General features: G+C 42.3%; 1 protein-coding gene across 1 annotated transcript in view; it reads left to right on the plus strand.

Moving 5' to 3' along the window:
- Nucleotides 1-18,061, plus strand: part of LOC128317026 (uncharacterized) — a 64,045-nt gene that overhangs the window by 23,602 nt on the left and 22,382 nt on the right. Inside the window, exon 2 of the mRNA XM_053236576.1 lies at nucleotides 1,114-1,381. The gene's annotated coding sequence lies outside the window, so the exon portion shown is untranslated. The remainder of the gene's footprint in view (nucleotides 1-1,113; nucleotides 1,382-18,061) is intronic.

Genomic DNA, 18,061 nt, shown 5'->3' on the forward strand with positions numbered 1-18,061 from the left:
CAACAAAGGTGCATGTGCAATTTTTATGTGCAATAAGGAAAATAAAATAATGAAACTGTTTGCTACTAAGCAGACTTTTTTGTTGTTGTTGTCATAATGCATCCATTTTCCATTGCGGTGCTTGTTCCATAATTGTATCTTTTCAGGGCACACATCATTTCTCCCATGCTTCAGTCGGCCTGAATAAATATGGCCTTTTAAAAAAAAAAAAGATTAAAGTCTCAACTGTCTCTTCGTGACAGTGTGTGTGCCCTGGTTTGGCTTGGCCTGGCCCAGCCCTGGCTGGGTAGTGTGTGTGTGTGTGTGTGTGTGTGTGTGTGTGTGTGTGTGTGAGAGAGAGAGAGAGAGAGAGAGAGAGAGAGAGTGTATATATGTGGTGGCGTTGGGGGTAGGGCTTCAAGCCTTTCTCCATGCAAAACCCCACTCATAATTACAGGCAGTATGCAGTTCTCCTTAAAGAGCAATTTTCTTCTCCAAAGGGGACAGCACTCACTTTGGCAGGGGTGAGAGCAGAGAAAGTGAGCAAGGACAGAATGATGATAGTGTGTGGTAGCAGAGTAAGGCAGATGTGGGTGATGAGTAAGGTAACCAATTATATTTCTACTGTAAATGCACGCAGAGGGCATAGTGACACATGCACACACACACACACGCACAGAGAGAGAGAGAGAGAGAGAGAGAGAGAGAGAAAACCATCTGATCCATGTCACCAAGTAAATTAAACAGGCTGTTTGATCTGGTGTTCTCTAAAGCACGATTTAATTAAAGAGCTTAGCAACAATGATTAAAAGTGTTTCTGACCTTCCTTTGCTCTACTTTTCCTTCCCCTATGTGTTTGTCCCTTTATCTGTCATAGCTCCTTCCTCTCTCTTCCTTCTCTCTCTCTTTCTCTCTCACTCTGCAGTGTGCTGGCAGTGAACTGTACTTGGAGGTTTTTTTTGGCAGATGGTTGGCCCTCTTTTGGCTGGGGCTGGCCCTGGAGTGTGCTACTGGCTGGGAGAGTGAAGGAAGAGAGGGAGAGAGGGAGGGAGGAAGAGCGGGAGGGAGGGAAGGAGAGAGGGGGTGGAGGCGTGGTCTCCAGCTGGTAATGAAGACTTCTCTTTTCATCCTCAGACTGTAGAGTTGGAGTGGCCGGGGCTGGGGGCTGCAGTGTTCCAGTACACTCTCTCTCTCACTCTTTCTCTCTCCCTCTCTCTCTCCCTCTCTCTCTACACCTCTCTCTCTCTGTCTCTCTCTTCCTCTCCTCCTCTCTCTCCCTCCCCCTCTCCCTCTCTCTCTCTCTCTCTCTCTCTGTCTTCATATGAGCCCTGAGTCTAAATGCGAAGCTCTGGAACTGCTACGGCAGATATGAAGCTCTCACACATGGACTCCACACACACAGGTAAGAGCTGTGAACTTCACTGGGTTGGTCAGAGTTGTTTCTCTGTGTGCTTGTCTGACTGTCTGGGTAGGTGTTGGTGGGGTCTGTCACTTCCAGTACCTGAGCACACACTTTCATTTAACCACACACACACACACACACACACACACACACACACACACACACACACACACACACAGGGATGACAGTTGGCAGCGTTTCCACAGTCAGTCAGTGTAAAGGGCTCTGTGAGACTGGACTAGACTAAGGCAGTATTTAGGATTCACAATGAATGTGTGCAGTGTGTGGGAGCTGTTACACTGGCATCCACATCTCCCTGCTGAACTCTTGTACCCTTTCTGTATACATCCTCCAGAGGGATGGTGTGGATCTTAGTGAGTTAGCCTGTTTGATTGTATGGCTGTGCAGATTCGAATTGTTAACTTCAGTGGAGTATATTGCGCAACATGTCAGGGATTTCTCATGGTAGTGAGTTGCATAGGCTTGAACTTGTCTGTGTGTAAGTTTATGTTAGGGTTATATGTATGTCTGATCCAAGTCTGTTTAGTGTCTGTATGTGTGTGTGTGTGTGTGTGTGTGTGTGTGTCTGCATCTGGCCTGGTGTTTTGCCATGCTGATTAAGCCATATTGCCAGAAGGATGCCGAGGGGTGTTTGGACTCATCTGTGTAAATATGACGGGGACAGAGGGAGGGTGGAGAGGACTTTGCTCCTCTCATCTGTCTCTCAGCCACTGCAGCTTTGATGTGAGGCCTCTGGATCTGTCCCTTCTCCCTGTGGCCCTCTGCAGATCCGGACCAGTTGACTTTCATCTGCATTCTTAGGGATATCCGTCCATCCATGCACTCACTCACCCCACCTCCTTCTGCTTTGGCCATCCACCTTTTCTCTGCCCTGCAATATGCAAAATTTTATGTCTCACTCCCTGTCAGAACCATCCAACAATCCATCTGACTATTGATCCATCCATCTATCCATTCAACAAACTGACCACCCACTCACCTATACATCCTCCCACAGACCCAACCAACTCTATCTGTGCATCCAGCCACCCATCTGCCTGTCCATCCATCCATTCTCTGATCTCACCTATCCATTGCACAAACCACTTATCCATCCATCCATCCATCCGTCCACTGATCTATACATGTATCCATCCATCCATCAATTCATCCATCCATACACACGTACATCCACCTGCAGTATTCATCTACCCACCCATCTAATTACTCATCCATCTATATTTCCCTCTATCTAATCCTCACCTGTTTCTTTAGGGACATGTGAGTGCTCTCCCTTTGAAAGACTAATGGGTCTTTCCAAAACTCCTACCGGAAAAATCTTAAGTGACTTTCCGTTAGTTTTTTTTGTTGGGCCATGAGAATTATGGTTTCCCAAATGTTCCTCTGAATAGTATACAGGAGCCCAGGCTAATTGAAAAAACACAAGCAGGAATCTGCCATGGAGGAGACGGACCTGCTGTTACTGGGAACTGTGTAAATGGACTTTCCAGAAGTGGCTGCAGTGGAGGAGGAAGGAAAGAGCAAGAAAGAGACAGACAGACAGAGAGAAAGAAAGAAAGAAATGGTAAAGATGAGATGCAAAGAAATGTCATAGCTAAGTTTGAAATGAAGGGTTGATCATTTAGAACTACAAAACTAAGCTGCTATTAAATTAACAGAAACACACAGTAATAGCATTAGGAATATTCCATGTTATTCCAAGTTAGAAAAGACATAGCATTGCTTTAGTTGGCCAGCAGGCAAGTGTATTTTAGTCCACACTGTAATGTCTCTTGCATGCCACCTTAACAGTGTAAGTATTTGTGTGAGAGTTTCTGAAAGTATGAGTGATGCATCCTAGTCAGGTTACATGAATTCCAGTCCAGGAGAGAATAGCTCACTGTGAAGGGTGCAGCAAGGCCTGTCTTTTCTACAGTATTCCATTCTTCATCAGTAGCCAGTGCTGGAATCCTCCCCAGTTTGCCATTTGCCAGGCTGCTGTAGGGTGAAAGCTCAGAGCTCCACTGCTGAAGCCTTCCTGTCTGATTCTTTTGGCAGGTTTATTGAGGATTTGCAGCATCTCCAATGTAAAATGCAGAAGTGTCTCTGAGTGTGTGTGTGTGTGTGTGTGTGTGTGAGAGAGAGAGAGAGAGAGAGAGAGAGAGACACTGAGTCGTTGTATCATTTAGAATGAATGATTATATGATTCCTCCTCTTATCATAGTCTCCCACCATCCCAAAGGGGCTGACCCTGGTGTTTTTCAGGGGCCTTAAAGTCATTGCTATACACATCTCATCTTCTTTCTTCCTTTCTCTCATACACACAGACTCTCTCTCTTGCTCTCTCTCTGGTTATGATTTCTTTTGTACATTCTTCCTAAACAGTGTCAATGGGTAACAAGGCATTGCACACAAACAGGTAGTGAGCTTTTGTTTAAATCCTCTTAGGTGGGCTGACACACACACACACGTTTGTCTTACAATCTTTGTGAAAACCTTCCGGTTACATAATTATTAATGCAGCTAATTAATGCAATGCTTATACCTAACACTAACCCTATTGTCAGAGAGTTAAAACTGTTTTCCTTGTGAGGAAAAGCCAAACATTCCCACAAGGTCAAAACTGTCAGATCTTCCTATCCTTGTGGTTCCCACCGTGATAAAAACACACACACACACACACACACACACACACACACACACACACACACACACACACACATATAAATATATATCTATGCTTGCTATCAATTACCATATATAGGTTGACAGTCACAGCTGCCAGTCTCTGAGTGGTTCAGAATTGTTGAGTTGTTCTGTGGTCAATTAGAACCAGTCGATCAGTGGTGTTTGAGCTGAAGAAAATGCCAAGCATGAGCAACAATGTGGTAGTGGAAGATGCATATTTGTGATTGCTCTAGAGACCTATAAAGTGGAATGAATAGAAATCTGTGTTCATTGGTCCTATGGGCAAACAATACAAATAATTGGTGACTGGAATTGGTGACCTTCCAATGTCTGCATTCATTTACTCCACAATTTATCACATTTGATGCTGTCAGTGTAAAGTGGTCCTAATCTAGGATGAATATTTGGTAAATTTCCCTGTCACTAATCACAAGGCTGATGTCACTTGTCCTGCCCAAATAAAATGGTCTCTTTGAGACTAAGCAACTTAGCAAGCGAACACAAACTACTAACCTAGAAAGCAGTTTGTACGTGAGGGGTTAAATCCCGATTCTCCCCTCTTGCTGTGTTTACTTCCTTAGGAGTGGCCTAGCCAGCTGTGAGTCTTGGACAGAAAATGTTTAATTAAGGATGTTCATTGGAATATTAGGCCCTGTCTACATTCAGCCCCATCAGTGAATTTAGCAGGTTTTCAGCAGTGCTTAGCTTTTCTGGGTCATATTTCAGTCCTGATCATTATGGGACTTTAAAGATGCATAGCAGTAAGAGATGTGGCTGCTCTCTGCCTGTGTGTATGTTTGTGTATGTCTGTTTGGCCACATTTTGCTCCATTTACACTAAAAATGTCTCTGAAATTAACTCTGCAAATTATCTATATTTAGTATATAGCACTCACCATTAATTACACACACACACACACGCACACACACACACGTTAATTACATCTGTTGCTGCATATATGATTTGCACTCACATGCCCTTCTGAAGCCACCTGTGGGAGCAGAACACCTCCAACCCCCCAAGAACACACACACACTTCACTGGATTTTCTTGTTGGGATTGTGGACATTTGTACACTCAGCTCACACCGAATGCAGAACACATGAGTCTCAGAAGAAAGGTGGAGGTCCCTCAGATTCAGTGCTGTCTCCTTTATCTCACATTTTTCTTCCATCATTCTGGATGTCCTCTGTATGTCAAGTTACACTTTTAGCATTAGAGCCAAACGCAGCTCCCCCACAGCATTCTGGCATAGAGAGTGAGAGCTGCTGAAAGAAAAGTGGAATGAAGTGGAGGGAGAGGTGAAGAATGGATGGAGCAGGAGACAGATGCTGTTAGCCTGCATCCTGATATCACACATTTTTGGATCAGAATGTGTTTTGAGAGAGACAGTGCCCATCTTTGTGGGACAGACAGACAATTAACCTGAACATTTGATCTGTTTCTCTTACTCCCTCCTAATGCTTCCTTCAGTCAGACACTCCTCTGTACTCTTTTTAGCCTGGACCACAGGAGCTCGGTGCCAGCACAGGAGGAGACTGGCTTCAACTTTATGTCAAGCTGTCACAGAAACTTTTCACTCAACATGCTTCACGAGACAGATGATAGTCTCTTTAGGCATGGAAGGGAGCACCTTGGGTGTAGCATGAGTCACATTTTGTTAGCTATAGCACAGCATAGATTATTTCGAGTTATGTGTTGTATGTGGAGGCACACTGCTGAAAGAGTGATGCTAGTCTAGGTGATTCAGACTCAAGTCTTAAGCCATAGAGAGTTATAGTTGCAGAGGGAGTGTGCTGTAGTGGGTTGGGAATCTGCAGTAATGGCAGACTGCATTCCAAGCCATTGGAGTGATGAGACTAGTTTAGTGTAGCATGTTATGTCCTGTCTGTTGGGTGCTGTGCTAAGGATCCAAGTGTGAGTGACTTAAAGGCCACAGTGGACGATAGAGTCTCTCACTTTCTCTTCCTCTCTCTCCCTCTCTCTTTGGCTGAGGGCTGGAGTTGGCTGAGAGAGGGGAATCGCCCATAAATAAGAGCTCTGCACATCCGCAGACACTCTGGCACTTGTCCTAAACAGCTGGCTGCTTCTCCTTTTTTCATCTCTGCTCTCTTCCGCTGCATTCCTGCTCTCGCTCTCTCTCCCTCTCCCTGTACCTCTCTCTTTGTCTTGGTGTCATTTTCTATGTAACCCCAGTGTGTCTTGATCCAGATGCGGCCTTGTTTAGACACATTTGTGTTGTTCAGGCACTAGGTCAACCTAGCCGTGGCTGATGTCATGCTTTCTTTTAAAGGGGAAAACCTCTGTGGGCTTTTTTGAACTTTGTCTTGTATGGGAGGAGACTGAAGAGCTCATGAATTTTTTTTTTCTGCAATGCTATGACGATTGTCATGCTGTGTACCTTTTGGTAAATGTAGTCCTAATATGTACACAGAAAGTTCTGACCTGTTTCAATCAGAAACCTGTATTCTACAGATACATGTTCATTCTATAAATGGGGTAATTGTACCTGCAAACTTACAACAATGGTCCTTTAGATCCTCTACAATTATATTCTTGTGACTGAAGGAACAAGGACGTGGCCTTGAAGGTACCACATCAGTGACATTTGTTTGTATCTTTAAACCCAAGTTTAATAACTTTTTCTGAGCCTTGTGTGAGTGAAGTCATGCTTTTGCATGTCTTTCTTGGTTATCAACGCATCCAGCACTTTATGCCATCCAGGAATGAGGGTGTGTGCTTTTGTACACGCAGTTTTGATGGCAAGTGAAACCAAAAAAGTAATAGTACATAGTGAAATGAGTGCGGGTATGTTTGCATAGATCTCAATAGGCATGGATTTGGGGTGATGGTGCATTTGTGTAAATAATCATTTCAATCATTTCCCTTGTCCTCCCTTTGTGGGAACCGTCTCTGTTAGTGTCATTCAGCCAACACTGTTGATTTTGCCCTTTCCAAGTACAGCAATTCCTCAGTGACTGAGTAATAATCATGTTATTTAAGCTGAGTGTTCTGCTAGAAAGCCAGCTGCTGATAGTCAGGGTCCGTTGTCGCATTCCACATGTAGCTGATTCATCCGCTCCATGTTTGGCCCTCAAACATTCATGTTTGCCCGGTCGGGGTGAGTAACGCTGGTTCAAATGGTCAGTGTAGGGGAGTGACCCCTTGCAAATATCTCTGGTTCAAATGTTCATGTTTGCCATAGGGGGACTGGGGAGGAAAGGATGGACTTACAAGTGGCTGAAGTACTGCCATAGGGTTTTGTCAAGCCCTGGTTGGACTTGGCAAAAAACCTTAGCACATTTGAGACAACGCTACAGTTTGTCACCAAAGCAAGTAAAAATGGAGAATCAGGTGAGGCTTGCAGGTGAGTGGGCAGCTATCAATGGCCAAGGAGTTCACATGCTCAGTGGATGTGAATGACAGTCTAGACTAGTGATCAGCCGAACTGTTCTGCTTGAAATGCCAATCCTTTCCAATCCTTCATACATAGATGATTGTTAGGTTTGCAAGTTCACACTAGCAGTGAGCATGCTTTACTAGTTTAATTTTATCTTCTTCAAGATTGTGACGTTCCCTGCTCCCCAGTGTCCTATAAGTACATTGGACATCTCTGAGACGTTCAATGAGAGCCTTGATTAAAAAAAGCTCAAGTTCTCATTCTCATAGACTTTGGAAGGACATGAATGAGAAAACCTAAATCAGAGCACATCAGAACCTTTAGATCAGAACTACCTCTGTTGAACCAAATGCAATTATTTCAAGCCTACCACATATTTCTCTTGAATCCCTCCTTTCAAAATTAGGAATGCAAACATTTGTATCCCTCAGTGTCAGTATCAAATGAAAATGGACCCATGCTAATTTATGTGAAATGTTAGTTAAATGGAGGATTTGTTTTATTTGCTGATGCATAGCTAATCCCAGCTATATGTGACACCAAATCCCAGTCAATCAATATCTAAGTTGTCAGCATGAAAGGCATAAACAGAAAATCAAATCTATAACACACATACACAGACAGATGCTGTGGCTACATTCCAGAAAGCTGGACCCAATATTACACAAAACGCCTAATAGATCAGTGATGTATATCAAGAGGTCAAACACAGTTAGAGATTCTGTACATGTCTGCTTCCTCTGTGTATAAAGAAGAGTAAACAGGCCATCTAGCAACACAGGGGTAGATGTGCACTAGGCCACCATTTTATATAATACACACCCAGGGCAGAGGCTATAGAGCAACCAATAACAAACACACTCAGGTTCATCATAAGTCAAGAGATAGGTGGATGTGATCGCACTTATGTGTGATTAAAAAAAGAAAGAAAGCAGGTAAAAGCTCAGATACCCAGGCACAGGGGTATATAGACACCACAGACGCATGAGACACGAACCTGAGAGCACTGAGGGAAAACCATTGTGGTTGTCCCACAATTCTTTCATTCATAAATGGATGCTTAGACAGGCTGATTCATCTGTCTAGGACTTGGGTGACAAATTCACAGTAATGGTGCAGCATGCTTCATATGTCCGTGCCAGTTATTCTGTGGGAACGACTTTGGCCTGGCCCCCTTCATCCCAATTTTACTCTCTTTCTTCACCTCCCTCTCAAAGGTCCTCTCACATCTCCTTCATTCCCTTGTTCTCTCACAGATTGGTTATCTTTCTGTCTGTCTTACTGTCCTTTTCTTTAATCTTATTCAAATAATTCCTTTTCCCTGTGGTTTTGGCCATGGTCATTGTCCCTGCTTTTGCTATAAGTGTGTTATGGGAACTAAAAACAAATTAGAATGGTGAAAATGGAGCTGGATGGGAAGGCTGTTATGACATCAAGGATGCAGAGATGTGACTCATAAAGTGCCAGCTGTGTGCCAGCTGGAGGAGAGAGATAGAATGGAAGGAGAGAAGGAGTTTACAGAGCCATTTTTATGGCACTGCAGGTGGAGTGATGGAACAGGTGCTCAAAGAAAGGGGAAAGAGATGGCTGGTCAGTGGGGCAGAATGCCGTAAGAGGGAGGAGTGGGGTTATAAAACAGGGAGGAAAGACGTAAGTAAGGGAGGAGTAGTCATCCATTGCAAGCTGAGTGGAACTTTTATTTCTCCACCTTCCTCTACTTTTACTCTAGGTACAGTAGATGTTATGTTGCTCCAGCTTTGTGCCATGGTACACATACAACATAACAAGTATTAGGTTCACCTTATATGTCTTAAAAGGCAAAACACAACAAATTACAGTTTTGAGATATTTTTTCATACCTCGTGTTTGTCAGCTGAAGGAGGATAGTTGTGTGGTGAAATAAATATATGCCAGCAAAAAAAAACACCAGCAAATATTCATTTCACCACACAACTATTCATCCTCCTTCAGCTGCCAAACAACTCTGTTTTCTAAATGTTTGAATTAATAGTAAAATTGTTGTTATTATATATAAATGATATAAAATGCTGTTATCTCTTTTGTGTTTAATGTTATCCATTATATTGCATTTTCACTACATGACATTCAAGCAGTTTGTGTACGTAACAGGTTTGTGTGCTTGCTGGACCTTGAATAGCAGGTACAAACAAGTTTTCCCCATGACAGAGCTCTCATAAAGAGGCCCGGATGTGTGAGAGCCTGAGGTGGACTAGCCAGATTACAGGGTCATTAAATGTGTGCTATAAATGTACAAATTTGGCTCTCTTATTAAAGCACTATAATGACAAATACACATATATAAATATTTCAGATAAGTTATTACTGTATTAAGATGTGCCACTGGAGGCATTTTGTGAGTTAAGTCCCATCCTAAATCTCATTCCAGATCAGTTGGACGCTGAGCTGAGTCAGAAAGTCAGAATTTTAAATTCAGCTTCTGTATAACCCCTACTTCCTTTTTTATATATAATTCTAACCTGCCAAGAATAAAGAGCTTTACAGTATTATATAAACCATGTGGGGCTCCTGTGATACAGATGGACAAGGATAAAGGACTCTAAAACTCCAGGATGCTTGTGGGCGTGCTCCTCTGCCATATGATGCTGGCAAAGAACCCGTATCTGACACACAGGGGTAGTGAAACATGAGATGAGAGGACAACTTAGCCTCAACCTCTCCTCAGTCACAGAGCCAAGTGTGTGTGGGTGTCATGCATGTGTGTCTAACCCTCGTAGTGACTGGAGACAGTGTGGTAAGATAGTCAAAGTTTGACTCAGTTGGATTCCCTTTGGATGATTCCTGAGTTGGATGATTACTGCTGGGCTATTCCATGTTTTTGCAGCCGTAGGAAGGCAGTCTTGCAGGATGTTAACACTATTCAATCAGTACTTGTCGACAACAGGATCAGAAGAACGTTGATAGTGGGATGTCTGGTTCATAGTTACTCCGTGTCTTAAGGAACTATTATGTAACACTATAGGATAGTTTATTTCTATAGTTTACTCATAATACAGAAATATAACATCAATCTCCAGTGTGTACTATACAACTAAAACCAGGTCAGTGTGTCAATTTATTTAAGCCATAGACCAAGAAAAAGCATTTGGCTACTAAAGGATGAGTTTATTAATCCCAGTAAATAAATTAATTAAATTGCCATTCATGGCAATAATTCTTGGCGTAATTCTTACCTAATGTTCCTGTTTCTTGTAAAACTCTTTCTTGTAAAGTAAAGGAAACACTGTATTTGATGATCAAAGGTAGTGTTTATAATATATACAGTACTTGTATTTATTCTGAGTTTATGATGGGTTATTTTAAATATTTGTACAAATTATTCAACCAAAGTTGATCAGCTTTATACACAGTTATTCTAGGCATCCTTTCTTGCCAAGCTGAAGGTGAATGGATGGATATTCTGAGCAATAATGATGAGTACTGCATGTTTTCCACTGTCCATTTATGAACTATTCTTGTCTTCTGGAGTATTCAGACTGTGGTGTTAGATCTCCAGGCTTACTACATGAATGACATAGGCCTGTAGCATAAAGGCTTTCAGAAAGAACCCCTGAGAAGGAAAGCCCCAGATTTTAGACTTGTTTTCTTAAACAATGAAAAGCCTATTAGGAAGATCAGTCCCTGGCCAAGCTTTGCCCTTCTATACAATCATGCCTGGTGTGTAAACATCTGGAAGAGTAGGGGGATTTAACTTTTTCTTTCTTTCTGTATATGTATACATTTTGTTTGCCATTTTATGTATTTTGTGTCTTTTCTGGTTGTCCTGTGATTTGACCTCACAACTTACCGATCGTACTTTCTGTACTCACTCTCCATCTCTCCCACACACATGCACACGTGTATTCTGACACACGTATCTCTCTAAGAGTCTTGATGACAGACTAAACGCCTTCACTCTTGAGACAGAAGGAGCTGAGGAGCAGAATTGCTTGTCTCAGGTTTCCCCTGCAGTGTGTGCTGGGAGGTGAGCCAGGTCCGTTATATCATTCTCTATGTTTCCAGTGGGTTTTATTCCCTCCTCCCCATTTCCCCCTACTCTGATTATTAAATAACATGGTTTCCTCTCTGCTACTGTGTCTCACCCCCATCATTGTGGCTGATATTCACCGGTACTGCTGAGGCAGTGTTTTCCATTCTCTCCCACAGAGAGTTCTGGAAGAGCTGTGCTTTTCTGTTCGTACCATGCTGATTGCCTAATAATTGCCTTATAAAAAAAAGTGACAGTTTTTTAAAATAATAATTTATGATGAGTCTAGACTGTAATATTCAGTGTAAAGGCGATTCTGTTTGTCAGGTTTTAATTCCAAGTCATGCTACAGTTCTACATAGGAGATAAAAATTACAGCAAAGGCCTCCAGAAGTAAACAGAGCAGCAGCAGCTACAGCCCATTTCCCAAACAGTAGTCCAGGTCAGGTGCAGTGGCTCCTGTAAAAGCTGCTGCACGATGACTCCCTAACTCATTGTTTTACCACCAGGCCAGGAATCATGTCCACTTTCAAGTGAGAAAAGCAGTGTCTCTGGATCTGTCTGGTCTGGGAAATATACCAGGCCTACTGTACTTCCCAGTTTACCACTGGCCTAACTGTACGCACACACATGTGCATGCATATATAGGCGAATGGTGATTTCATTTATTTATCCCTTTACACTCCGCTGAGATGGCTATATAATATGAACTATGTTTACTGAGTGTGTATCTCACACTAAGGTCACCTGAGGTAAATGGTGAGGGGATGTCATTATGCATTAGTGTTGTTTTCTTGCCACTTTTTGACAGCTTACTTTGGCACTGCCATTTACGGTGTGTGTGACAGGAGTTTTTAAAGCACCTCCACAGACCTTCAGTTAGCATGACTTCAGTTTTCATTTCAGGAAGAAAAAAATAGCAGGGAAAAAGAAAGAAACGTGAGAACTCTCCACCGGAGAGACTGATGTAAATGACAGAAAGAAGAAGTCTCACTTTTATGGGGATGAGGAAATAAGTTCCACTTTAATGTGTTTTAGACTGTGTGCAGTCTAAAAATAGGCTCCTCTTCTCTGTTGGCTGCCCACTGGGTCATTCAAGTTAAGCGAGTCTGGTCTCCTTTAAGAGGGGGAGACTATGTGCATGTGTGTGAGTGACTATGAGTATGTTCACACACTCAGAGACAGAAGGAGGGAACAAAGGAGCCAGGGAGAAACTGAGAGGCAGAAAGAGTGAGTTTTTAACATTTTGTTACTGGTGATTGCTGTCAGAGCAATTGCTTTTCATACAACAAAAAGATGGATCTTCATTTTGGACAGGAGAAGAAGAGGGGATGGAGAAGAGTAGCTCCAGACCTCAGTAACTCGATAAAACACCTTTCGCCCTGAAGCCCTGAAGGCTTTTGTGATCCTACAGCAGCAATAAAAACAGCTAGTGCTTAGAAACGTGCAATAACACACAGAGGTTTACTGGACCAGTGGTGTGGCAGAGCACTTTCTCTCACTCTTTTTATCTATCTATCTCTCTCTCTCAAACAGACACACACACACAGGGTCTTTCTCTCACTCTATCTCTGTGACTGTCTGCTTTTTTCTCCAAAAGGTTTCTATGTTCTTCTCGTCTCCTTTTTCATTTATAGACTCTCCTAATGTTCTCTTTTTCAACAAGGGGATAAATGGAAAAGACAGGAGTGCCAGTGTTTATTTTCATAATGGGTGGAGCAGCCATATGCCACAGGATTTCACATAGCATTAATGGAAAAGGCCTGAGCTCTAGACACACTTCTGCCACCTTCCTTATCCTCCCCCAAAAGGTTTGGGAACATACCTGTGGAAGAATCTATAGCAAGGCTTCCTGGCCCCTGGCAACCTCAGAAAGGTTCAGAGACGCTAATGACCTTAGTGCACAGACATGTACAGACATGAGCAGCACTGGAAAGAGAATGGGCTTTAATGGCCTTTCTCCATTCCTCTTCTTTCCACTGACCTGCACAGTAGCAACGCTAACCACTTTTCCTCTGAGCCCAAAATTCCATCATCAGCAGGAGCTGCCGAAGATGACACAGCACCTCCTAACTTCTCTCTTTTCCACTTTCTCCATTTCTTTTACTCCATCCTTTCTGTAGTTCCAGCAATTACATTCTACTCAGACGTTTGTTCAGACAATCTAAAATGCAGTGGGTTACCTGCCAAGGACACTATTACACAGCACACAATTACTGTGCATAGAATCAGATAGCATTGCTGATAAAACAGTTTAAGAGCTTTTCAGCATTAGTACAGAATAGCAGAGGTATGCTAAACCCCCCACCTATATCCTTTCCAGAAGGTCAGTGGTGCCTCTTTAATTCCAGCATGACATCACTTTTCCCACTCAGACCAGAGGCTGTGTTCTTTTACAGGGAAAGATCAGCTGGAGCGGCTGGATAGAGGGATTGCATCACCAATTGGCACTGATTATACAACTTCATGGGCTGGCAGCGAATACACGGCTCACAAGTCACACATTTGTCAACACAGTCATAGACAATGAAACAAGTCCTCGTCTGGCAAAAACACACACCTACAACCCTTCTACACATTCATCATCTGAAACCAGAGTTTCTTTACAAAGCAAAGACTTTTTAGAGTTTCACAAGCTGATAGGTTTTGTCTTGAGAAGATTTTTCCATCCCTCACACTTTGCACTAACCCCTTTAAGGGCCACAGAGGAGATGTCATTTTTATGTTTTCTGAGGTGGTTCTGCCTTTTTCACATTTTAGAAAGCTTTCAAAAATATTTATAGGCTTGTATATCATTTTCATCACAGTCTCCTTTAGAGAAAGTGAGAGAGACACCTCTCTAAATGGATTGTTAAAAAGACAGCCTTTTAGACAGCCTAAAATCTGAAAAAATGCAAATCAAAAGCTGACAACCTTGACAATAAAGGTAGCACTAGAAGTCAGATCCGTGATGTACTTTATATCCATTCTAAATACTACCGCATGCCTGAAAGTACAGTTACCATCTGGTAGAGCCACTGGGACAGAACAAAAATTCAGAGACTTAAAAGCTTGGCAACCAAAAGGAATTTGCTCTGCATGTTTGTGTTTATGAGTTTGTCTTCTAGTTTATTTGTGAGTGTGCGCTTGTGAGAAAGCATCTCATTCAGAGTGCGTGCCCAACCGTTAGGCAAGCCCAGGCTCCACCCTTGTCCAGTTAACAGTAGCCTGCCTCAGCGTTTTATGGTCATGGGATTTAAACTCTGCCAACCTAAATGGAAGGGCATGCAGCAAACCATGGGTGAGGCTGCACTGCAGCCGCTAGCAGGGACAAGAATGGTTTTTCAGTAAGGAGGAGAGCGGTGGTGTGATGGTGGAAGAGTGGCAGAGATGGAAAGGAGCACAGACCCTGGCTTTTCACTGCAGCTAGTCCGTCTAATGGCCTATGACAGCGTTTCCGATCTCAAGGGGCCCACAGCCAAATGGTTTATTCATCAGAGGCTCTCTTGGGTGCTACAGTGGCACGGTGGGTTCACATGCATGAGGGAAACGTGTAAATTACAGCTTATATTCCTCATCTCATGCCCTCATTTCTAACTTTGTTTGGATGGATGAGTGAGCTGGCTTTCTTCTGCAAAGATCTTTATGGGAAATCACTGATGTAGAATTGTTGATGAAGCCACACCAATTTTTATTTTGGTTCCTTAAGAAAGTTTGTGAAGACAAGGTCAAATTCAGATTCAAGGTTTTGATAATGTTAGTGATGAAAGATGACTTAATAGCCATATGGAGTTATATTTTCAGATTTTTTTTTACAAGCCATTGCTGCAGCTTTACATTTGTTTGTGTTAGTTATGGTATTCCTTTAACCTTTTAAAAATTTGACCTCCACTCTCCTATATTTCAAACTTTCTTTTTCACATCCTTTCTTTCCAGGCCCCCCTTCTCTCTTTCTTTACTATTCCTGGTGTGGTAGATGGAGAGATTACAGAGGAATGTAGGGGTACTGTTTCCTCATTTTAAACATAGACAGGCTCTTCACGGCAAACACGCAGACACAAAGCTTCTTTTCACCAACATTTCCTTTTTCTTGTACACCTACCACAGTGAACTGAGTCTAAGTTGATAGACATTTGATCGCATGATTTTGTAGTACTAGTGCTACTGAGCAACACATACATACAGTACAGTATACTGTTACTCTGCAGCTGAGTAGGATAGCTTGATACAAAAAGGCATACAAAAACACTTTTCAATATGGCTTGCACTCCCCAGTCTAGTATTTCAAATTTTCTCTCTGTTTCTCTTTTTGGCAAATGGCTCAGGGCAACCATTTGAATAAAGAATGCACCATAGTGGTTAGATATGTGTTTAAATGTCCTAAAAACACTTTATAAATGTTTTGTTTTAGCATTTATTATTCTATTTTGTACATCTAAACAGAAAATCTAAACTGGACCTTATGTTTGCACCACAAGATCATTTAATTAGGTAGATATTTCATGATTTTATGAGCATAGTACAGATGGTCCTACCCTGTCAAAGGTAATCAGAGTTCTGTGCCATTTTCCAACTGTCTGCTGGAGACAAGTGCTCGAGCAGATCTGCTTGTGTCCAGCTGTAAAAATAGGAATGGAGAAAAGGGAAAGTATGATTCATGAGCAGAGGGATAGAGTTATAGCATGCATTGCAGATCTTTTTGTTGTAGAAGTAATCAGACTTCTTTCTTTGAAGCCCCAGTCTTTATCACTAAATCATACCTGGGCAGACTTTCTCCCTGGTGCTGTGCCATGAAGTAGCTTCCATATTACAGGCTGAGAAAGACAAGTGATATGAGATGCTGCTGTTATTTACTGATTTTGTATCTCATTTTGGATACCCTGTAGCTTTAGTAATGGACATTTTTTTTTGTCAACTCAGAAGTTTTAAGCTAAATTAGGAACTTCAATACAAAAAATCAGTTAAGAACCTGTACCACAAGGTGTGATCTTTGAGAATTATACAATATATATATATATATATATATATATATATATATATATATATATTGTTGCATATTATAAATTTGCTATTTTGTTATCCACATATGAGAAACTGTCACTCAGGCATTATATTGTTTCAGAAGTATTTTGTGGGCAAAAGTTTGTTTTCTCTGTCAGTTCTATATAAACCTTCTATTAAGTACTCTTGAAAGGATACATTTTCTATAAGACCCAGATTAGTAGAAAAGCAAAGCTTCCAAAGTACACAGTCCTGTGTGCCATGCTTTGGTTTGGCTGAGCATTTCACCCCACACGCAGGCCACAGAGGCCAGCCGGACAGAGGACACTTTCTCCAGCCGGTCATCAGGTCCATGCTCACTGTTCCCAAACAGAGATGCACCCACAGGGGGCACAGACCACGTCTCGCCCCTGGGCACCTAGACACACATTCAGTACAGGCTCCTGTTTGTCATTGACCAAATGGTCCTGAAGGAATGCAGAAAGATGTCCAAGAGGGCTGACTGTGGAATATGTGGAGGGTAAACAAGAGATGTGCTGGATTAATTTACTCTTGATCTGAGTTTTGTGGATCTATTTGTACTACAGTGATCCAACGCAATATGGTTCAGGTTACTTGATTTTGTGAGTAGGGTTAGTGATGATCTAAAAACCGCAGTGAATTCAAATTGAATAAACCACTTTTAAAATGTGCCTAATGAGGATCTGGAAGTAATGGGAGTCATGTCTTTATAGGGCATGAGTAATGCAAGGGCAATGTCAAGGCAGACCTAGAGTGAGCTCTGGTTCACTGCAGCCTTGGCCAGTCCCTTCTGAATACATTTTTGAATGTGAAGGGCTGTCAGTGTGGATAATCGATAAAGTGGATTAGTACCAGTTTTGTGTCAGACACTCAGAGTTGGTCATGTAGGTTCTCTGTAGCAGAGCTTGAAGCTATGAATGGCCCTTGCAGTTATCGTACAGAGCGTCATTCTTCTCATGCTGATGCAGGACTGACATTCGAGGGGAGTTAGTGGTGTAGGCTGGATGTTTTCCTATTCCCCCAGGTAGCAGCAGCCATATCAGGTGCTACTTTAATGAGTTTAAAGCTGAAAAATGAGGGAGTGTCCAGTGATCATTAGAAGTATCATAGGACAGTAGTGAAAACAGAAGTTCAGGTAGAAGTTCTTACACTACTTTCAAAAATGAATGAAAGAGAGATGAAAAATCATCCAGACCTCAGTCTATCCCGTCATTAATGCCCTAGGGTTTGTTTGTCTTCGTAGTTATTCACCCACTTTGCCATTTCCCCAGGAATCTTAAATAGCCCTGGCTTCTTGTCCCACATTGAAAAGGGCCTCTGCATAAATACAGCTCTTGATGGTGCCTCAATCTCACATGCCTTGTCTCCTGCACTGTGGTCAGCACCATGTGGTGCTCCTGGATTCCAGGAATAGCACCTTAATACCTCCATCCTCCCCCCATATCTGCCACTTTGCCCCTCTGTTTATGTCTCTTTTCACAGATATCTATTTTAAATGTTACTGGGATAGCTGTAGTCAGCCATGGAAACTAACCTTGGTAACCCAGTGACATTGTCCCAATCATTAGTTCCTCTAAGATCCTAC

Source organism: Pangasianodon hypophthalmus, chromosome 9 (assembly GCF_027358585.1).
Source record: "Pangasianodon hypophthalmus isolate fPanHyp1 chromosome 9, fPanHyp1.pri, whole genome shotgun sequence".
Classification (NCBI taxonomy): domain Eukaryota; kingdom Metazoa; phylum Chordata; class Actinopteri; order Siluriformes; family Pangasiidae; genus Pangasianodon; species Pangasianodon hypophthalmus.